The following is a 25,070-nucleotide window of genomic DNA, read 5'->3' on the forward strand; positions in this document are numbered from 1 at the left end:
TTAGTGAGAGTTCATGGTGTTCAGGTTCCAGAACAGTGAACTCTTGCATGGATGCAGAGTAGATAGATGCCGTCTCCCTTCTGCTGGTTCATTTCCATTTATGATCAGAAGCAAAGTAGATTGAAGTGGAAGAAATAAAGTTAAATATAGATTAAACATGCATAGGATGGTGGTATATTTTAGACCAGGATCCAGCCTCAATCTTTTTGAAATAATTTATAACAAATATAATACGCACAGAGTAAAGATAATTACTGGTATATCCAGTGTGCTGTGAGGGTCCTGTCCTCCCCATTTATTAGCTCTCTTTCTTCCCAGGGGTGCAATATGTGATGATTTCTGTTGTTGGTTCTTCCATTGCTATCAGTATGCACTAGTCAACAAATGAATACTGAGCTGTTACTATGTGCCAGGAACCTTTTGAGATCAAGTGATGTGAGAGAAAGAAAGAAAGAAGAAAGAAAGAAAGAAAGAAAGAAAGAAAGAAAGAAAGAAAGAAAGAAAGAAAGAAAGAAAGAAAGAAAGAAAGAAGGAAGAAGAAAAGAAAAGAAAGAAAGAGAAAAAAGAAAGAAAAAACGACGAAAGAAAGAATAAAGAAAGAAGAAAAGACCCGAGGGATTGCTTTGGCAGGGCTGGCGTAGGCTGACTGGGCCTTCCGGCCTCGGAAGCCCTCACTTCGCATCCCCTCCTCCCCTTTTTTCTCGCCGGAGTAAGGCTATATCAAAGAGTTTACTTACTAATGTGAGCAGACAAAAGATAACCAAATAGAAGCACATATGTAATATCTTAGAAGTCACTATAAAGAAATATTGAGCAGGGTAAGAATATAGATAGTTGAGTTTCTATCATCGTCATTTCTCCTACAATAGCCAGGAAGATTTTTCTTAAAAGGTGATATTTGAGGAAAATTTCAAAGGAGAGACTAGTGTTCTAAGTAGTTTCCTGGAGGAAGAGCTAGCCAGGCAAAGGCAGCATGTGCAAGGACTCGCTTGTCCAGATCACAGATGAGTAAGGAGGTCTTTGTGGTTAAAGCGAAGTAAACATGAGGGAATAAGGCAGGACATAAAGTTATAGCCAGAGACCATATCATGTAAGGCTCTAGAGGTCTTTCCAAGGGTCATATAGCTAGTAAGTATAGAGCTGGGATTTGAATATTAGAGTAACTACGTGTTTCTAACCACTATGCTGTACTGATCCCTTCAATCTGGTGTTTCATTTTGCTCGTGATTTGCGCTCATCTATGCTTTCTTCCTTCTGCACACACCCTCTTTACTCTGATACATCGAGAGCTGACTATAATTCCAAATTAACAGCTATGTTAACTGATCAACAAGGATGGCCAATGTCTACCTGAAAATGGACATTGTTGGGAACTGCCCAGCCTGGTATCAGAAGCTGTAACCCCTGCCAGGGCTAAAGCTGAGGGAGTGGTCTTGGACCGTAAGCCAGCAAGGAATCAGAAGCTTATCTCCCTGGCAGGATCGCTGCTTCTGCTGCTTCATTCATAACTGACCCCCAATGCTTGGTTGGTTAGCCAATGATGGGTAAGATTCCCCAAGGGGGGAATGATCTAAGACAGGCACGATCACGTGGGAGGCCCCCAAGAAAGGACTTTGGGGGCTACAGCAAAAGGGGGTGATGAACCCTCGCTCCTCGGCTTTGACATAGCCTGACTCCTCATCACCTGGGAGAAAATCTCCTTATCTTTTGGTTGCCTTAGTTCCCTTGCTCCACCTAAGCCTGAAACAATGACAGGTTGGTGCAGCTCTGTGCTGAAAAGGGTGAGTTCCCTGGGTGATCAGGCCTAAGAAAGAATATGTAAAATCCTGTGAAACCTGCTTTGTTTAGAATGCTCACAGTTGAATGATGAGGGTCCAGGGAAGAAGTAAGTTTGTGCCTTAAAGTTTTTTACAGCTCTTTGACCCTGACTCAAAATAGGCCCTCAGACTTCCTTGTTACCTATTGTTTCATACTTATTTTCTAGCAATGAGTAATGAGCTTTTACCTGAATTCTTATCCAAACAGAACCAATAAAAAGCCTCTCTGGCGGGGGAACGGGTGCGCTCCGCACTAGAGAGAGTGGCCATTCCATTCCTACTTCCCCACAGGACTTGGTTGTTTCTGTGTATGTTTTTCTCGCGTGTTGATGAGCCATCTGCAGCATTCCGCTGTCAGTGCCGTTTGGTGATCGAGACAAGACATCAGTGCTTTCTAGTTGCATGTAGAGAGCAGTGACAGAGGCTTAGTCAACAACTACATGTATGACTTCCAAAAAGACTCCCAAAAGGCTGAATACATACCTAGTCCTTGCCTAGTGACACTGAAAAGGACCTCAGAGATTAACTGATTGACCCTTCTCATTCTGTAGAAATGAAAAAGATGCCAAGAGTGATTAATATTTTCCTTTTCCAATGCAAAAAATAAACTACCAGGGAGATGGTCACTAACCCAGGCACACTGACCTACATTAGCATTCTGCGTGGTCTTGTTTCACCTACTCTTCCCTTTCTGACCGACTGTGCCCCATCCTCCCTTCCACTCTCCATTTCTGATATTGTCTTAAACATATTATGAATTTTTAAAATATCTTATGGCAAGATATAACAAAAAGAGGACACATGAAATCCCTAAACCTCATTTTAATTTTACTATCATCCTTTTCTTCTGCAAAATATTTCACAGGAGCAGCTAGCAAACAAAAGAATAATATACAATATGAAATTCCCTTTATTTCTAAGCCCGTGTGCTGTGCAGTTCAACAACATAGCTGGAAAATGGATGGGAGGGAAGGTGAGGCAGTGTGGGGCTGGGCTTCTACTAATCAGGTGATCTATCTGCCACGTGGTTTTGAGCAAGTCACTTACCCAGCTAAGCCCTAGATTCCTCATGTGCAAACTGGGAGTTTGAATAGATCATCTCAAAGTCTCTGTCAGCATTAGAGGTTTTAGATTCATACCATCAAAGGACCAGCACCTAGCTGTCACAGCTTATCCCCAAAAGCCGCATACCATTCCTCTACTGCTGAGATTTCTGTACATTTCACACAGCCACCATTCAAATTGTGGCATGCACTCCTAATTAGCACTTTATTAAAGCTCTGCTCATGTGTCTGTAGTCCATATTTCAAGATGACTTAAAAGAAATCAGAATCTGTGTGCTATTCATTGCCTCTCAAAAGCCTTTTTTTCAAGATGCATTTAGGCAATAGTGCTTTTTCCACAGCATAATTGTATCTTAATGTAAAAACTGCAAATATATTTCTTTTTCCATGTTTGGAAAATCCTTAAGTGACCTCACATTTTAGCATCATTATATAATACACAAAAGATGATGTGTGTTATATGAACTTGTACACATAAATAGGATTTTTAAAAATTCTTGACACATTACCGTATGCTGCAAGCTTTTTATGGACTATGAAAGAACAGAGGACTAATATGCTAACTGAAGTCTGAGAATTTCTCCACATTATCTGAATTTCTATGGCATCTACTCCATTTTATCACACATTCAAATGTCAGTCCAGTTAACAGCATCTTCAAAGTACTTATATGTTGACTGCATTTGAACAAGATTTTCTATATTTTCTTTTTACAACCAATCAATTCTAATATGTCTGAATCACAAAGATGAGAGAATGTCAGATTTATTGACAGATGTTGTATATTCACATTATAGTTATTGCAGTGTTTTTTATGATCTAACTGGAAATAACAGAATTAGCAGATACATCTGTTTGTTTAATGACGTTCCTGATACAACTTTGGTGCTCTAAGAACTGAGCTGTCATGGCACCATTTAAAACGGCCTCCCCTGTCTTTCTTCAGTTTGTACCTGGCTTCGTTTTTTTTCATAAGCTTATTACAATTTGAAATCATGCTATAAATGCATATCCATACTTGTTAACTGTCACTAGAATGTGAGTTCCATGGAGTGGGAACCTTGCCAGTCTAATGTCTGTATCTGCAGCACCTACAAAAGTAGTGAGCACACAGTAGGTGAAAAGTACATATTTGTTTAATAAATAAATGAACTTTTGAAAATCTGTATGTTTGTAAACACATATATGTAATATTAAGTTGCTATATTATGCACATACCTGATTATAGGTATAGAATATATTTTTAACATTAAAATAGCTCTAGGGCTGATAATTATACCAATATAATGAACAGACAAAGATGAGATCAGATATTTACAAAGTCATCTTGAAGAGACTGAAGGCCTACCTAGCTAAGAGTGAGACCTGGAAATACTCATTCGCCCAACCTTATTCCAAAAATATTTTCATAAGGACATTGCTAAATCTGTTATAATAACATATCCAAGGAAAATGGTGTGTTAAGAGAGCAGAAATAGAAGGTAGTAGAAGTACAGAAAATAGGAACCAGAAATTCCAAAGCTGGCAATAAGCCAGCCAGCAGTACTTAGGAAGCAGAGCAATCGGGGCACTGAAGAAGGAACTTGGAGTGTTTCTTCACCCCTCAACCATGCCTGTCCTTCTTTGCTCTGACCCCCATCTTACAGAGCAGTCTTTTGATTTCAAACTGGCATCCCGATGAGAGGGTGAAGCATTCCCTATTTAGCAAAAGCTGGCGTTACCTTCTCCAGAAAGGGTATCTCTTAATTAATTAATGAACTATGCCTTTGGTTCAGACATGGTGTTTATTGTTGTAACTTCAACCATGAGTGACTACTTCATTTTCAGTATATGTCAACATCCATTTTACAAGATTCTGAGGCTGAGATCCAGACTCTGGACTGAGGTGACCCAACATAGAGTCGTTAGAACTGTGACCAGCCAGCCTCCCTATGACCACACCCCTACCAGCATATATATGGATTCATTAAATTAATCATTAGAGTACATTTCAATATATGTTCTTTAGTTATATTTTATATTCCTATGAAAGCCTTCAATTTTTTATTTCTTTTTAACAATTTCTAAGTGATTTTTAAGTTAAGACAACAGACATATATTCAGCAGTTTTAAAATCTGCCAGAGAACAACCCCAGCCTTCTAGGACAAGTAGTAAATCTGTTACCACTCCATAGATGCCAAAAGTAGACAACAAACTTACTGCATCAGAATAAGATGATTTATTACTGAGTGAGTAGAAGGTCTATCATCACAGTACCACGGATTCCTCTTGTCCCTTGAGTCCTATGGGCATTATGATGGGCCAGGTGAATACTTCCTAAGAAGAATATTTCCTAAGTAGAATTGTCCTTCAGGAAGCTCATAATACCTGCTTCTGTTTATTTTTATAATGTTAGTGTTCATTTATAATCTACATTATACATTATAGCCTAAATACGTTATTTCATTGGGGTTGAAAATGATGATATTCTAATTCAATCATTTATTTTTTTCATGCAGTAGATGGAACATTTATATTAAGAGAAGACTTTTCCCAAAATAAGAAAGTCAGAGAGTCTATTTCATTTATATAAGGCAAATGAATGCTTGAATTGATTCCTTAGCAATCTCAAAAGTCACCAGTGAGATTTGTTTCCTTCACTATCATTATGTACTCATGTATTGAAAAATATTTCACATGTTCCAATTAATTACATTTCTTTTTATTGCTGCTTAAATTGAATTGTCTTTGGCAAATAAGAACTTCTTCAAGTTGGCTCTTAAGTTATGTTTTTTATAGCTCCCTTGTTTTCTGCTTTGACACAACATTCCAAGTTTATTTGTACTTTTTTGTACTATACTAACTCAGACTTGTATTCAGCCATTTCTTTAAAGAGGCTTGGTTTGTTTACTGAGACTTGGTACTTAGAGGCCACACTTTGGGAATTGTGAGTGCTCATTACTATTGGGTTGGTCATTGTTTCTAGGCTTTTTTAGTAAACAAAACTAGGAAATATGTTTATTCACCTGAGGTTTTTGCTTAAGATAAATTACATTATGACATAAAATTATATTTCTAACTTAAATTTAGAATTTCAGAGTTTTTAACTTTCTTAATCTTATATCTGTATCTCTTCTCTCTTATACAAAAACTTTTAGTTGCCAATGACATTAATGTCCTTATTTTCTTGTAACAGTTATAGAACAACACTACCAAGAGTAGATTACCAAAAACAATTTAGTAATTTTCTTCTGTTATTCAGTCTTGGGATATAAACCACTAAGAAAGATCAATTTACTGTAATTTAAAATTTCTTGCATTCTTTTTTTCTGTGTGTGGTTATGCCACCAAATCAATACAGAGTTAGATTCATGCATTTAATTTTAATTTTGCTTTTAACTGTTTGCATTTTTGATTTCTTATTTATATTTATTTAAAATATGCCCATGGTTATAAAGACAGATCTATAAAACAAATTATACCAATATTTATCCTCAAAATCTATGTCTTTTCTTACTCCTTCTTTCTGATATATAGATAACCATACACAGTTTTACTTAACTTCTTTTTCTTTTTAACTTAAAAAAACAACTGTAATAGCATAATCAATAAAATAAAATTTTAAAAATACTGGGAATTGTTCTTTATGTGTATATTAAAATGTTCATCATTTCTTCTAATAGGAACATTATTTCTATTATAGTAATGTATAATAATTCATATTTAATCAGACACCTTTTGATGGGCATTTGGGTTCTTTCCAGTTTTTGCTACTATAAATCATGGTCTAGTAAATAGCCTCATGCATATGTCTTTCCATGTTTTTTCAGAGTATCTTTGGGATAGATGACTAGAAATGAGCTTTCTGGGTCAAAGGGTAAATGATTATGCAGTTTTGTTAGATATTAACAAATTTTCTTCCATGGGGGTGGTGCCATTTTGGATTACCACAAGCCACATATGAGTGCCTATTTCCTCACAGCCTTGCCAACAGTTGTCAAACTTTTGGGCTTTTGCCAAATTGATAGGGGAGAAATAATAACTCAGTGTAATTTTAATTGGCACTTCTCTTATTATGAACACATGTGAACATCTTTTTCTATCTTTAAGGGCCAAGCAATGTAAGTACAAAATATATAAAAGTTTGATCTCTTATTAACAAGTAAATGTATTCCAAATAAACAAGAGTGTTGATTAATAGAAAACAAATGAATATACTATATAATACAAGTGTATCAAATTTAGATGTGTTTACTCAAAATAGGCTGGAAAACATTTACCCATATGTCATTCAATACTCTTTCCTTAAGTGTTTTTAGTTTTAAATTTTGAATTTCAATATAACAAATTCTGCTCACATATTTACTTATCTTACTTCCTTAACTCTCAGTAAAATGAAAGAAAAGATACAAAATAATGATTGTCCAGCAGCACTGTAAAATTACAAAGTGAGCCATCAAAGAAGCAGTAAATGTTAAGATTTTCTGGAAGACATGATACAGATATTAAAATTGCAAAGGAGCATATTGGTTCCAAGTGCTGAAATTTAAAGATAAAAAAAAAATAACCAAGGACAACTCTCTAAAAGGTTCTCATTTTTTGGCAGTCTTATAACCCCAGAAATCACAGAGGAGCCTCTATTCAGAGCTGCTGGGGCCAATAGTAGTGAAGAAAAAAATAATTTCAGTTTGAAAGTTGTTCCTCCTTCAAGGAAGAACCCATGTTACCTCTGCGAGGACTTATATGAGGAAGAAACATTTAAGTAGTACTTGAAACTGTAGGGAGAGGAGGCAGACAAGCAAAGGTGCAGAACAAGGTGTGCAGGTAGGAGGTGAGGCAATGGAAGTACTCCCAAAAATGGGAGTATCATGTGCAAGGGCTCTAAGGAAAGAAATAACCGAGTATGTTCTATAGACTAAAAGAATGCTGGGTAAAGTAGCAGCAACATGTTTGTCCTTTATAATGAGTGTGATAGAAAGCCACATGAGGATTTCATATCTATTTAAAACTATTCTTTATGCTGTGAAGGGATCAGAGGAAGGACTAATAGAGCTTTATCAATATAATACCTTTCTTTCAGAAATTATCATATTAAGTAGGACATGCAACATTGAATTAATCATGGAAGTCTGACTTACCTGATTAATACAGTGATAATTTTAAAACCAACTAACTTAAAATGCACATGCTTTTCAAATGTCCATGGAATATTTTTTATAAATTGTCTGCATACTAAGATGTACAGCAAAATCCCCTTATATTCAAGAAAGCAGATGAACCATTTTTTGTTATTAATAGTTCAATGAACAAGGAATTAAATACAAAATATAAATCTAATTTTGGAAATAGAAGAGAACTTCTTCTAAAAACACTAGCTAAAAGAACAGACATTTTAGAACTCAATGAAAATTTGGTCATATCTATCAAATTTTGTGGGATCCTAAAGGAAAGACCACTCTGACGTTAATGTATAGCTGTGTATTGTTGGTTGTTAAATAAGAAACACTGAGTTTTTCAAGGAAACTGCCACTTTTGAAACTGAAAGAAAACAAAGTTAATTAAAAGTTAGATAAAGGAATTAATAAAGATAGGGTAGAAAATAATAAATTGCAATTGCCATTGAAAATATAACAGTCAACCCTAACACTGAAAAATGGCATCAAAATATATAAAGTGAAAGCTATTATACATCCATGAAGAAATTAATAATATGTGTACTTATAGTGAAAGAATTGAATATCTACCAGATTTGAGAGATTAGTAGACTAAGATACCAAAAAAGATAACTTAAATAATATAATTTATAAGATTTTTAAACTGTTATACAAAATTCCATAAATTATAGAGAATATATACTATTTATAGATCATGTTCCATGAACTGTTTACAAAAGAATATTATCATATTTTAGGCCCAAACAACCTCTAAAATTTTAAAACTTAGAATTTGTTCAAGAAGTATTCTCTAGTCACAATAAGAAAAATACATTGCTACCAAGAACTAATAAGGTTATTATCTTGCTCAAAACACTTAATAGTACTAAACAAAATCAGACTGATAGTAAACTTCCTAGGAGCAACAGTAAGTGCAGAAAGATCAAGAAATAGCATCTTTTAGTGCTAAGATTAAAAAAAAAGTCAAGCTAGAATTTTGCATATTTCGTATTAGTTTTCTTTAGCTGCCATAGCAAGTTGCCACAAACTTCGTGACTTAAACCAATATAGTTCTTGGCCTATGAGTCCCTTCCTCCATTTTTAAAGGCAGCAATATTGCATCTCTTCAACCCTTCATTCATATTCACCTCTTCTTCTGACCGGAACCAGGAAAGGTTCTCAGTTTTTAATGCCTCATTTGATCAGATTGAGCCCACCTGGATAATCCAGGCTACCTTTCCCATCTCTAGGTCTTCAGACTTAATTACATATGCCAAGTTCCTTTGCCATATTAGGTAACATACTCATGAGTCTTAAGGATTGTGGCATAGATCTTTGGGAAGCCATTATTCTGATGACCACACATCCTGCCAGACTATCACAGAAGTATAAAGAAAAAGTTTCTAAAAAGGCATAGAAAATCTGCTAATAATGTAGGATTCTAGGTTGACAATCTTTGTCCCCTTCTATCATTTTCTGTTTTGGCATTTATTGTTGCTGCTGAAAAATTTACTGTCAGTAAGAGGGAAGTAGAACTCACAGTTTATATGCAAAGCTATGGAAACATGTTGGTCAGTCAAAAACAGCCTTGGCTGAAAAATAATTACTGTGATAGTAACCATCATAATGAAATATTTGGAAGGATAAATATAGTGATACTATGACAATAATACTAAAGAAGAAAAGTGACATTTATAAGAAAAGTTAGTGTCCTAATGTTCAGTTTTTCTGGACTATGCTAAATCCTATCTTTCTGAGTTAGACAGTAGTTGACAGTATAACAATCATTAGCCCCTTACTTTTCTGATCATGACTTAAAGCAAAATTAGCCAATCATATTTCGTATAACAGCATCAATGGAGTTGGATTACTTAGGAGATTGGGAGATAAGGGATTTTTTCATTTGACAATCAAAGGGAGAAGAGGTCAGTGTCCCTAACTAAATAGTCATGCATTGCTTGTATTAAAAATTCTTGTGTCTGTGGCTGGGTGGCTCAGTCAGTTGGAGTGTCATCCTGTGAACCTAAAGTTTTCCAGTAGATCACCAGTCAGAGAACACACCTAGGTTGTGGCTTGGATCCCCAGTCACATACAGGAGACAACTGATTGATGTTTCTCTCTCACATTGAAGTTTCTCTCCCCCTTCCTCTTTCTCTAAAATCAGTAAATATATCCTTCGGTGATAGTAAAAAAAAATCTTGGAGCACACCAGTGGAACATTCCTAGTCTAAATGTATTTTTTTAGAACCTAATATTAAAAGTACAAGTGAACATAATTGTTCCATACAAATAGTTTAAGAGTAAAGAGGACTCTCTATGCTACTTAGTAGATGATAGATAGATGATAGATAGATAGATGATAGGTAAATAGATACATGATAGGTAGATAGGAGCAACAAAAACTTGATATCACAACCTAACAAAAGTAAAATTAAATAATTCCGTAGTACAAACCCATGTATCCTTGTAAATAAAAAACAAAAAACAAAACAAAATCCCTACCCTCCTAAATGAAATACTAGCAAAGTATTTTAAGTGTATTAAGGTAAAAATATTCAGTGACCAAGTAGGTCATTTCTAGAATGCAAGAGTTGGAAATATGTCAATATATTATAATTTATTTCTGATAAATGAATAAAAGTCATGTAATTGTCCCAAGTACTAAAAGGCATTGTATTAATAGTTAACTATGTCAAGCATTTTTAAAAATCTGATAATATAAAATCCTACTAAACTAGAAAAGGAAGGTTCCTTGTTTAACATAACAGAATATCTCAACCCAATATACCTCATGAGTGACCCCTGAATTAAATCTCTTTAATGTCTGGGAAAAACAGATGGCTCAGGACAGTGTTGATTTAACATTGTCCTTGAAGTTACAGTCAATTGAGTTGGATAAGGACAGTAATATAAAACATACATTTTGAAACAAAGGGAATAATTTTTTAAGTTAACACAACTTACTATTTATCAACAAGCCCCCACAAAACAACTAAAAAGTATTAATATTTTTAGAGGGTGAACTATAAGATAAAAAATTAAAATTCAATAGCTTTCCTCATCAGCAAAAGCAACTTGGAAGATATCATTAATAGATGCCATTTTAAAAGCAGCAAAAAGATATAACATTCAAGAACAAAGACAAATACTATATGATTTATTCCACTCATTTATGGAATCTAACGAACAACTGAACTAGCAAGCAAAATAGACACAAACTCAGAGAGCAGGATGACAGCTATGAGGGGCGGAGGTTAGGGAGTGGAGGGACTGAGCAAAAGGACAAAGGACTCATGGACACGGACAACAATGTGGTGATTGCTGGGTGTGGAGGCGGGTATAAGGGGACTAAATGATAATGGAAAAATATAATAAAAATCTTTTAAAAATAAAAACTAATAAAAAGAACAAATATTTATAAAAGATAAAGACAGGAAATATGTATAGATAACCAAAACTTTATTAAAATTTTAAATAAAATTAATCAAAAAATTATTTTTACAAGTCATCATTTAGTCATTATGTATGTTTGTTATCTTGTACTCTAATTTTCTGACTATTTGAAGCATATTATTTTTAAAAAAGAAATCTTTTTCTGGAGTATGATGGATAGCTAGCCAGCCAGCTAGATAGGCAGAAATTAGGCAAAAATCTATTATCTCTGATAGAAAAAAACCCTAAAACTTAAAAATTATTCTACATCTACCCAATAAAATATTTAAAGAAAATCAAATCCATATTATGAAATAAATTTAATGCTATAGAGATAGTATAAAAATAACATATTCTCTATTACTTATAAAATCAGGTATAAAATCAGGAAAAATACAATAAATTTCCATTAGAGACTGTATCAATGAATGAAGGGAAATTTAGTCAGTGAGTGGTATTAGAACATTGCTCTACTATTGAGTTGATTTCAAAATTTCACTTCTTATGTCATATAAAGATACATTATATATTCAATAAATTGCAAACTCTAGGAAGCAAGCTATCATAAATGTTTTGAAAATATATATGTACTTTTTAAAAACTTAATCTTTATTGTATTTTTTCCATTACTTTTAAGTCCCCTTGTACCTCATCCCCAGTGTACCTAATCCCTCATCCACATTGTTGTCAGAAGGAAAGGGTTTCTGAGCTGGGAGATGAGGGAAAATGAACACAGAACAGAAACTAAACAAATCTGTCTATGTAAAATATTTAAACTAGAACGTGAAGCACAAAAATGAAGAACCCGTTCAGTAAACATAACAAAGACTTCATAACTTTGTTATATAAACAAACAACATAATTACTAATTAAACAATACAACCCTATTTAATCTTTTATTAAAGTCAACAAGTAAAAATTCACAAAACAGATTTTGCTATTTAATAAAAATCTAAAAATGATTACACTGCTATCAATTAAACAAATAAAATTAAATAGTAAAGAGATAGTTTATTAAATGATGAAATATTCTCTCAAATTAACATGTACAGGGTCAGTCATTGTATAGTCAAATTGAAAATATCAATCATTTGAGATAGCCATGTAAATTAGAATTTTCAGTTAGAAAGCTATTTGGATATACAAATAAGGAGCTTTAAGAATATTCAAACATTTGAGCCAACTTTTGAAATATATCTAAGGCAGTAGTACCCCTAAGTGCAGAAAATATATATAGAACATATATGTTTATTTCAGAGTTATTGACAGGACAGAAGAAGCAACCCAAATGTCAATAAAATCACAATAACAGACACATAAGCAGGACTTGAAATTGAAAATATATAGTAAATACAGTGTTGCCTCTTATCTAAATTCCAATTTAGTAAAGAAGCATGTATTGACAATGATTTATGCTGAAGTGATAGCAAGTAGACAGTGAATAGGAAGGGAAATTTGGATCCTCCATCTAAATTCCTGAAGAATTGGTGGCATGAGAAATGTAATTGATTCATGACAGACCCCCAAATGGTCACATTTAAGAGTTAAATTTCAACTTGTATTAAGATTTGTATTTCTACAATTCAGTTTACCTATCCAGAAATTTTAAGATTAATGGAATTTTTATTAAGATATTCATACATTTCAGCCAGAATTTCTTTTTTTATGACTTATTTCAAAAGCCACAAAATAAGAGAGAATATCACAAACATGTATAAACTCAACCCCTAGAATAAATGAACATAGTTTCACACCTTTTTGGCTGATATTTTTAAAAGAAAAGAGTGGAGACACAGCTGGAATCCTTCAGTATTCTTCAACTGCATCCCCCTCCCCAGTGTCACTGCTCTCCCAATGTTGTTGGATCTTCTTTCCAAACATGTCTTAATACTTTCCTACATATCACATAGCCATGAACTTCCAAAATAGTTGTAGATTTGACTAATCAAATTTAAAAAATTCCTTTTAGGGGTTTTATTTAAATTATATTGAATGGATTGCTTAATTGGAGAAGAATGAGCATTTTCCCATTTTTAATGTTTTCATTCATGAATATGCTCTATTTATTAATTTATGTGTCTCCTTTTATATACTTTAAGATAATTTGGTATTCTTTTATAATTTTCACTATAGTAATATTTTTTATTATATTTAGGATTAGATCACTTTTGGGCTCTCCTTTTATTATGAAACAGTTTTTTTCTTTGGTTTGCAGGCTGGCACTCAATCTACTAAGCTATACCAGCCAGGGCTGAAACAGTTTTTTCTTAATAACATTTCCCAGGTGGCTCGTTACTGGTTCATGGCTGATCATTCTTACTAGTTTAACTGGTTTGTATGTAGATTCTCTCATATTTTGTGCCTTAGTAGAAATTGTATCAGTTACTTCTTTTTCTTTCATTTCACTATCTAAATCTCCAGTAAAACAGTGAATAAAAGTTGCAAAAATGGGCATGTTATGAGAATTTAAGTTCAATAGCTGTAACAGAGGGTTTTTTTAATTTTAAATATGTGCTTTAAATTAAATAGAATTTAATTTAAATCCTACCACAATAGCTGTATCTGTTTTGTCAGCCATTTAGGACATTGCCCTCATCTACCCATTCCAGCAACATTCATAACTATGCGCCCAGCTCAGTAGGCAGGGAAGCCTAAGAACCAAAGATTGGACATGCCCCCTCTGTTTAAAAATACACCCTATAAGTTACACACATCACTTCCAAAACATTTCCCACACAGGGATTGTTTTATCCATTGTTTTGCTGGAGAGGCTAAGCCAAATAGATGGTCATGGACCCACTGTGCAATCTGGTTCTATTATTGCAGAAAAGAACAGACACTGGAGGCTTCTTCATCTTGCTAGGGGCTTCAGAGAGACTGCTTCTAACATTTTACCCCCTTAATCATGTTTCAAGAGATTACCTTCTACAACTAGTTATTCTAGCCGTTTTAAAAAATTATGAATAAACACTTCTGCTTTACCTATTGAAATGACCACATTGTTTACAACTTGCCAATGTGGGATATTACATCAATAAATATAATGTCAAATATTTTTTACATTCCTATAAAGGCATACTTAGCCAAAAAAATTATTTGGGTTTAATAAAAATATTTCTGGTTAATTTGCAAGATTTTTTTGTGATTTAGCTTCTATTTCCTTAAGTGTAATTAATCTTTAATTTTATTTTTGTGTATTGCCCTTATCTAGCTTTGGTGTCAAGCTTATACTAATATCAAATTTAGGTTGGGCAGGTTTGTCTCTTTTAATTTGTTCTCTGAAACTGTGTGATATGAATTACTGAGTGCTGGAAAATTTAGTAAAATTCATAGAACAACTTCAGTGTGGTTCCTCTTTGGACTTGGTAGTAGGAAGGGAGAACTTGTTTTACCAAGTCAGTTTCTTCTTTTCTATTGTATCTTAAGAAATATTGGAATTTATATATTTTAAGACAGTCTCCATTTATTTAGGGCTTAAAATGCTTTGAGTATTGTTATTCTAGTATTGTTTTATGTTTTTTTTTTCAATTTTACACTAGAAAACCTGTATTTATATTTTTTTCATTATATGTAATTTATTTGTACATTCTCTCTTTTTTTCTTGCCCATAATTTAGTCAGGAATTATATTTTCTATTATAGTTTTAATTATTTGTCTATTTTATTGTTGTTTTTACAAAATCCAAGTTTTTCCTTTATTGGTAACTTATGTTGTCTCTTTGTTTTTGACATAATTAATTTTTAGTTGTGTCTTTTATTTCCATTTTTTACTCTATCTGGGGGAAGGGAAGTTTAATCTAGCATCTTAAAATAAACATTTAATCTTTCAGTCTTCTTTATTTTTATAAAATATCTATTTAACATGGTAAAATACCCTCCAAGTATATCACATGTTTTAAAATCAGGTGCTTTTATTGTTGTTTATTATTAAATATTTTACAAAATCAGCTATAACCAAGGTCAGCAAATTATTGATATAACTTGGATTGCTTCCATATCTTGGCCACTGCTACAATGAACATAAGAAAGTATATATCTTTTCAAATTATTGTTTTCTTCAGATAGATACCTAGAAGTGGAGTTGCCATATCATATGTTAGTTCTGCTTTATCAATATTAGATTGGCCAAAATTTTGTGTTTTTTTTTTCCGTAAGATGGTTCTAGTAGCACTTAATTGTCTTTAACTTCATTCAAAACAATTTTGCTAAAATTGTATTGTGACAGCTGTCATATCAGTGTGCATTTTTAAAAAGAATTTATTTATTTATTTTTAGAGAGAGGAGAAGGAAAGGGAAGGAGAAAGAGAAGGACAGGAGCATCAGTGTGTGGTTGCCTCTCAAACACGTACCACTGGGGATCTGGCCCACAACCCAGGTGTGTGTCCTGACTGGGAATCGAACCAGTGACCATTTGACTCACAGCCCATGTTCAATCCACTGAGCTACAATAGCCAGGGCCAGTGTGCATTTTACTTCAAAACTGGTGAATTTTTGTGTAGCCATGTTATTACTGAAGATGGAATAAAACATGCAACATTTTTGGCATGTTATGCTGTTGCGTGGGTCACCGGCCAGCAGTGATCATGGCACGCTGCGGATGGCTCACCGAAAAACACACGAGAAAAAACACATGCACAGAGACAAACTAGTTTCTGTGGGGAAGTAGGGATGAAATGGCCACCCCCCCTAGTGGGGAGGGCCCCGATTTACCATCCATACCTGCTTTTATTGGGCTCATTTTGCATAATAATTCAGGTAAAGTACAGTACTCATTAGGGGGGAGTAAGGAACCATAGAAAACAAGGAACTCTGCCAGTCTATTTGGAGTCAGGGTCAAAGAGCTGTAAGACTTTGAGGAACAAACTAACTTCCTCCTTGGACCCTTCTCATTCAACTGAGAGCATTCTAAACAAAGAAGGTTTCACAGTAATTTACATATTCTTTCTTAGGCCTGATCACCCAGAGAATCTGCCCTTTTCAGCACAGACCTGCACCACCCTGTCATTGTTTCAGGCTTAGCACAGGGGCTAAGGCAACCAAGAGATAAGGAGTTTTTCTCCCAGACAATGAGAACTCAGGCTATGTCAAAGCTGCAGAGCGAGGGTCCATCACCCCCTTTTGCTGCAGCCCCCCAAGTCCTTCTTTTGGGGGGCCTCCCAAAGTGATCATGCCTGTCTTAGGTCGTTCCCCCCTTGGGAAATCTTACCTATCTTTGGCTAACTGACCAAGCTGTTGGGGGTTCAGTTATGAATAAAGCAGCAGAAGCAGCATTCCTGCTAGGGAGATAAGCTTTTGTCTCCTTGCTGGCTTACGGTTCCAAGGGCGTTCCCTTAACCTTAGCCTAGGCGGGGGTTTCAGCTTCTGATACCAGTCAGGGCGGTTCCCAACATTATGCTTTATTATATCAAGAAAAGTAAAAATACAATTGAAACACAAAAAAGGATTTGTGCAATATATGGAGAAGGTGCTGTGACTGATTGGTCATGTCAAAAGTGATCTGTGAAGTTTCTTGCTGGAGATTTCTTGCTGGATGATGGTTTACAGTCAGGTTGGGCAGTTGAAGTTGACAGAGATCAAATTGAGACATTAATTGACAACGATCGACATTATACCATGTGGGAGATACTCAAAATATACAAATCAATACAGTTATTAGTGAAAATGAAAAACATGTCTTTTATTTGATGGAAAAAACAAACTCTTTTGTCAACCCAATAGCTTTTTGAGGAACCTCCATACTGTTTTTCATAGTGACTGTACTAATTTACCATCCCACCAGCAGTTCATGAGGGTTCCCTTTTCTCCACATCTTTGTCAACACTTATTATTGGTTGTCGTTTTGAGAATAGCCAATCTGACAAGTGGGAGATGGTATTTCATTGTTGTTCTGATTTATATTTTCCTGATGATTAGTGATGTTATCATATCTTCATGTGTCTGTTGACCATCTGAATATCTTCTTTAGAAAAATGTCTATTCCAATCCTCTGCCCATTTTTTAGTCAGATTTTTTAAATGTTGAATTAAATTAGTTCTTTATATTTTTGAGGTCTAAAGCCCTTATTAGATACATCATTTGTGAGTATCTCCTCCCATTCGGTTGATTGCCTTTTCATTTTGTTGATGTTTCTTTTGCTGTGCAAAACCTTTTTAGTTTGATGTAATCTCATTTGCTTTTGTCCTGGCCTGGAAAGGCATATTAAAAAAATATTACTCAGGCCAATATAAAAAAAATTACTTCCTAGGTTTTCTTCTAGGGGTTTTCTGGTTTCTGTTCTTACATTTAAGTCTTTAACCCATTTGTTTATTTTTTTATATGGCATAGGAAAGTAGTTCAGTTTCATCTTTTTGCATGTATCTGCCCAGTTTTCCAAACATCATTTATTAAAGAAACTGTCTTTTCCCCATTGTATGTTCTTGCCTTCTTTGTCATAGATTAATTGACCCTATAATCATGGGTCTATTTCTGGGCTCTCTATTGTGTTTCATTGATCTATGTGTTTGCTTTTGGTGTCTTGTGTGTGTGTGTGTGTGTGTGTGTGTGTGCTAGTATCATGCTGCTTTGCTTCTCATAGTTTTATAGTGTAATCTGAAATCAGGAGGCATACCTCCAACTTTGTTCTTCTGTCTCAAGATTGCTTTGGCTATTTGGGGATTTTGTGTTTCCAGTTAAACTTTAGGCTTATTTGTTCTGCTTCTGTGAAAAAATGTCATTGATAGGAATCTAATCAAATCTATAAATTGTTTTGGTCACTATGAACATTTAACAATATTAATTTTTTCAATCTGTGATGTGAATATTTCTCCATTTATTTGTGTCTTCTTCAGTTTCTTTCAAGAATGTCATATAGTTTCTAGTATACAGGTCTTTCACTTCCTTGGTTACATTTATTTCTAGGTATTTTATTCTTTTGATGAAATTGGAAGTGTAATTGTTTTCTTATTTTCCCTTTATTATAGCTTATTACTAATGTGTAAAAATGCAATAGATTTTTGCATATTGATTTTGTGTCAATACCTAACCATCAGGTCCTGAGACAGCCCCACCCTCCCGTAAGACATTCAGCCTCAGTAACAGCTCACTATTCTGCCTAATTTCAGTTTTTTCCTGGCAGTTAAGCTTTCCAGTTCTTCCATTCATATTCAAATGTCCATCTGAGTTGTTTTATTTTTTCCTAACATCCCCTGTGCTTGGATCTAGAAAGTGGTCCAGTGGTATTTCACACCACTTAAGGCTAACATCTAGACTGAAAGATACACAGCAGTATTTCCTAACATATCATTCTAATATCACTTGGTTTTGTTTACACACCAAAGGTGAGTTAGAACATTGAGTTAATTGTTTGGACATTTTGAAAAAGAAATGCTCACCTTGATTTCAGATATTTTATATTTTAATTACTTCTTATATAACCTCAATTTTCTATTAAATGCTCCATGTTTTAGTAAAAGATTTGTTGTTATTTTTCATAGTGACTGTATATTACTTTTGGTACATTAGTAATCCATTTAGGTAGATTCATGATTAAGCCATTAAAGAATCACTGATTTAATCCACGAAAACCAAGACCTCTTTGCAAATTCAGAATTCAAGAAAACCTGAAAATTGAGATGTATGAAGTATTCAAATAATGAATGCATTATTTTTCTTGGAGATTTCAGATTTGTAAATATAAATATCCAGTATTAAGTAGAAAATAGTTTAAAACAATGTTTATCTCCTGTTTGTTTTGTTGCTTTAAGAAAATATATTTCTAAAATAATTTATAAAGCGGTCAAAGAATAGATAAGTTAATAATACTATATAATAGATCACTAGATTTAGAACGTCTAACTGGAAAAGCTGGAAATGAGAAGTTTAAAGTTCAAGGAGGTCTGAAATCTAACAAGCTTAATCAAAGAAAAAGATGTGAAATGTTCACAAAAAGGAGTCTGCAAAGCCACACACACAGAAAGACTCTGCCAGTGTGGGAAAAGAATGGCAACTTTTTCCTATTAAGAAAAAATAAAAATAGGTCACATTGTTGACCTTGGCCATCCTCTGACATAGTCATGTCACAGTCATAACAGAGAGCATAACATAAATGGCCAAGGGGCCCTCAATATGTGAAAACAATTTCTGAAAAGGGGGTAGGAAATCAATTCATACTAATTTTAACTTCCTCTTGTTTCTGCAAAGGCTCTTCTTGATTTCTTGGTGAACTTTAACACTCTTAGTCTCCTTGACACAGTTCAGCTTTCATACAGTTCCCCTTAGACTACAAAAGAGATCACTGGACCATAGACAGTGCAACAGATAAACATGACCTATCTTGTACTAAAAACGAGCATGTCAGACTGAGCTGAAAGAAAAGATTTATACAGGGTAAATATGGTCCAGATGTTAGGACCAGATCACAAGCTGAAATACATTAAGATGTACCTTTCAAAATGGCACAGCAATTTTTGATACTCATCATCAACAACTTCATCAAAAAAATCTCCCAGCCTAATATTAAAGTAAATGTCATGCTAAAATTACTGTTTAGTGTTGCACGATAGCTCACACATCAACCAACCACTCAATCAAAGAAAAATCACTTATTAAATATAAACTGTTATCCATATTTTACTGAGCACTATTGTAAAGATAAGGGAAGTATAATATCATATATTTCAGTGTTATTTGTTATTTACAAAATACTTTGATGCTGTTAGCATGGGAAAAATTGCAGTTTCTAATGTATTTCTCTAACTTTCTCATTAAAATACACACACACACACACACACCAGATTAAACAAAAATGAAAATAGTGAACACAAACCATATGTTAAAACTATTAAGAGGGAAGAGCTGAAAAAAGGAATTATGAATTTCCCAGTCCACAGGGAGGGATGGATGGAAAAACCACACCCTTGAATACCCCAAAATCCACTTCCAGAAACAGAATAGCATGAATCACCTCAAAAAAAAAAATGACTGATCTACCTCCTATTCTCTGACTCTAGTATGATACAGTTTGTATTTACCAGTGAACACTCTTCAACTGTTAAAGGCATACCTTCTGAATTCAACAAACTTCACTAGTAACCCTCCCCTTCATCAGTGCCTCTGTTTGCACATCCACTTAGGCAATATAGTTTTTAATAGTCACTGTGTTGCTATATCTTGATAGTAATGGTGGTTACATGACTATATGCATTTGCCAAACATAGAACACTTTTTAAAAGGATAAATTTTACTCTTTGTAAATTACATTTCAGAAAAAAAAATATGTACAATATGATAACAAATGATGGGAGGTGGAGAAACTGTGTGTAGAGTCTGAACATAGTTACCTAAGGAAAAGTCTTGCAAATAGGTATTGAGATGGATAACAAAGTATATAGGAAATAGACTGTATTCACCCCATAGAATTTACCAAAGTAGAGTCCAAGGAATTTTAGTGGACACATAAAAATAAACATGTTCTTTAAAAAAGAATTGAATAAATACAGATTTTAAAAGGAATGATTACAGGCTCCTTTGCTCCTGTGCTTTGAGCGCTTTTCCAAGTGGGGAAAAGTAGAACGTTGTATTTCTGAAAATTATTTGGCCATTGAATACTTTTCTCCTAATATGTACGAAATTCAATAGCAAATGGCAACTATACACTAATTTGAGCTTCCAGAATAGTTTGAGGTTCCGAATTTAAAATTAGGTGTAAGTCCCACATTAAATGATGATCTGCTGTGCAACATTGATTGATCTGGAGACAATAAATATTGATCTGTAAATTATGGGCTAATCTAAGGGCAAATTTTCTCAAAAGCAAAATATACAGCCAAGAAGACTAACAATATAGATGTACAAATGTGTACACATCCTAGATATCCCTGAGTTCAAGGATAAACAAACACATATTACATACAATTATATAAATATTCACATGTATATAAATACATAAAAATACTGAAGCAAAAGAGAAAAGTACAATTCCCTGAAAACTTGAAATAATAGCATATCAATGAAATTCCTTCCTACACAAAGCATAAGAATACCATGTAAAAACATTCATTTGGTATACCAAAGAAATCTAAAATGATGGATTTTTAAAATGAAAATGAGCTCTATAAAGTAGGAGTTATGAAAGGGCAATACTCTGAAATGAAGCTGGACCAAAAAAAAAAAAAAATGAAGCTGGCTGCAAAATAAGCAAAGAAGCAAATAAATTTTAAAAGTAACACAGAATAAAAATTAATATCACACAAGGAAAAACCCAACATTGACATTTGTGAAAACCAAATCAGCAACCTGAGGACAAACTCAGCTTGCTCTCTCAGCATTAGAAGAAACGGATAAGGACAATACAGGTCAAACGTATTGGTGTAGCTTCCAAAATCTGTCACAATCTGGCCCTTCCTAACTCTGCTGGCTCTTTTTACCACCATCCCCACCCCTTCACTTACCACACCCCACACTTAGCCTTAAATAATTATTTACAACTTTCCGAGTATGATGCTACTCTTCCATTACCCTAATGTAAGAGCATCAGCTATGGAGTGACCATGCCAACCTGAATTTCAATTCTCCCAATTACTAGCTTTATAATGTTGAAAATATTTACTTCAGTTTCTATGCCTCAGGTACTTCATCTTTAAAATGGGGATCACTCCTCAGCATTAAATGTTTTTCCTTCTCTTTTACAAGTAACCAAATTCTACTTTTTTTTTTTTTCCAAATCTCAACTTAGGCTTTACTGTCATTTCCTTGCTCTTTTAGTCTATGTAAAATACATTAAAAGCAACTGTTTTTAAATGGTAATATCTATGTTTTTACTATTTTGTCTCCTAGCAACTGGAAGAGTGGTATATAAAAAGCTCCAATAAATATTAATTAAAAGTGTAAATACATGAATGAATGGAGAGATTAATGAAAATAACTGAAGAATATTAAATTTTATTAAAAAAACAAGGTATGGGTCTATGTTAAGATGGTAAGAATTACTAGCTCAACAAAATTTTATGATAAGAAGATATAGACATCCTGTAATGACATGTTTTCAATCACATGCAGAAGGTCTCTGGATTGTTGTCTCAGTATTTCTTGGTTTGGGTAGAAATTGTACTAGAAGTGTTCTATGTTCTATTCCAACTCTTCAATGTTGGGAGCTTATGGTTACAGAGAAAATGAAATTTGAAATGAACATTAAAGAATCGATTGAATTTGAATGGTAAGAAAGAAGAAGGGCCTTCTGGATTAGGGAACAGCATGCACTAAGGCACGAATATTTTAGCTGTCCTACAGTGAAAGGGAAATAAGCTAGGAAAGTTAAATTTTAAAAATAATGAAAATTCCATAAGCTGCTACCAGAATCCCCTATTGTTTCTCTATGGTCCTGACACAGTTCAACTACCTGGAATAGCTACCTGGAATGGAATCAGGGTGTGGTAAATTCTTGTTCTCTGCAGCTAAGCTATTTGTGTTCTCATCTCATTTCCGACACAACAGTACTCTTGAACAAAATTTCAAAATGCTCAGTGCTCCAACTGCCTCATCTGTAAACTGGTTACAATACATGTATTGAATTTTTAAAGTGTTTCTAGTGGTTAACTAGCCCATTTAGGTGCTTGATAAATACTGTTACTTAATTTAAGGACACAAGGCATCTCCCATGAAGGTTATTTTGTATATGTGTATATATAGCATATTCAAACTCAGTTTTTACAGTGACTCACTGCCACTTTCAGACAATTCCAGGACTATCCTGGAATTACAGTGACTCACTGCCACTTTAAGATAGGTTCCAGTACTAACAACACAATGTTATTTAGGGTAGTATTGGTGTGTTAAGTACCATAAAAGTCAAAGGAAGAGTCTATTTCCTCTGAGAACACCTAATCATTCTAATTGATGATGTTTAAAATTAAGCAATGGGTTATTCTTGAGAGCAATAAATCTCTAGGAAAATTGAAAAGGAAGGGAGGGAAGAAAAAGCCAAAAAAAAAAAAAGGGGTGAGGGGTTGAGATCATATCCTTATTGCACTTGAAAAAAAAATGTGGCAGAAACTGTTTAAACACTAAAAACTTTTTCTAAATCATACTACACATGAGCCATTGGTTTTGTTTGTTGCCTCGGACCAGATTCATTCAAAGAAGTTACTGAAATATTAATCTGATCTGTGATTTGGAAAATGCTTCTCAATAAAAATATTCAACAGTCTGACTGCTTCTCAGCTTTCAGACGAATTAAGATTTAACCCTAACATGCATTGAGCCTCTCTCTGGGGAAGCTTCTCTTTTCGGGGCTGAGATCACAGAGTTCATCCTTCTGGCACTAGCAGCTCTTTGATTTCTGTCAGGGAGGCCTGCCACCAGAGCGCAGTGCATAGCAATGTGAGGATGTCCTCCCATGCTCCTTAATGAAAAGTCAGCCAGGAGAGGGGTGTGGGCTGGAGGGTAAATTTCAAAGAGGGGATCAGTTCGTGGTCAAAGCATGAAGAGCTTATGGAAGAAAGAAAACTTCGAAAATTAAGCATTAACATAAATTACTGAACACAGCCTTTCAAGTCATATAGAAAAGAGATGAAGTAATGCTACCATGTTAAAGGCTCTCCTTTCTAAAGGATGTTTTCATCTTTGTGCTCTTGTTATTACTTCATAAAATTATCAGAAATGTCGATAGATGATTCTATTTGAGTTTCTTAAAGAAAACTTTACAGGCATTGAAATTTAAAGAGATCACGTGCTTTAAATCAGAAAGATGATAAGGTCATGGCTAGCTTTCTTGAAAGAAAATAAAATGAGTAATTTTCTCAGAATAGCCTCTACTAATTGATGGAGAAATGGTTAAATAACATAACGTTATAACACAAACTGCATCAGTTCAAAGAGATAGAAATGTGTTAGTGTCAATAACCTGGTAAATTTCATAATCTGTAAGTAAACTAGATAGGACTTCCCCAAAGAGAAGGTTTGTGGGGGGGCCTGAAACACCTGCTGTCCACACAGTTTATAGACCGGTCAGTCCCCATTTTGCACTACTGTCCCACTGAGATGAGCTATAGGAGGACAAAAACTCTCCAACAGATCCAGAAGCAAAGACTCAGCTAAACAGATGGAATATGGCAACGGCTTCAGGTCTTTGCAGGCAGGAAGTCAAGAGCAGTCCTCGGGGCTTCTTTGCACTCTGACAAATTATTGAAGACCCCAAAGACAATCTGTTTATATTTGACTAGCACATATTTCAATATTTACTATTTTGGAAATTAAACCTGAAAAGAGTTTATATATTCATTTAAAAACAATAAAAATTCTATGTTAACATAAGCAACATATATTTTTACCTAAATTCCTATATTTTTCCAAACAAAATAGTGAAAAGAATGACATTATCTTACACTTTTGTGAATCTATTTTAATATCTGGCTTAATAAAAACAGCTGAATTCTCTCTGCTTCTGTATTCCATCTGTTGTTATATCTTCATTTTGATTAAAAATATCAAGAAAAAATCTGGCTTCACACTGAAATGTAGTAGGAAAAAGAAGAAGCATTTTAATGGCCCTTTCAGTTAAATTTGGGTACTGTTCTCTGATACCACACTGATGTCTGACAAGTGATAATTTCTCAGATGTTAGTGCAGTGTAGAGTCTGAGACCATATGAG

The sequence above is a fragment of the Phyllostomus discolor genome, chromosome 6 (genome assembly GCF_004126475.2).
Source record: "Phyllostomus discolor isolate MPI-MPIP mPhyDis1 chromosome 6, mPhyDis1.pri.v3, whole genome shotgun sequence".
Lineage (NCBI taxonomy): Eukaryota > Metazoa > Chordata > Mammalia > Chiroptera > Phyllostomidae > Phyllostomus > Phyllostomus discolor.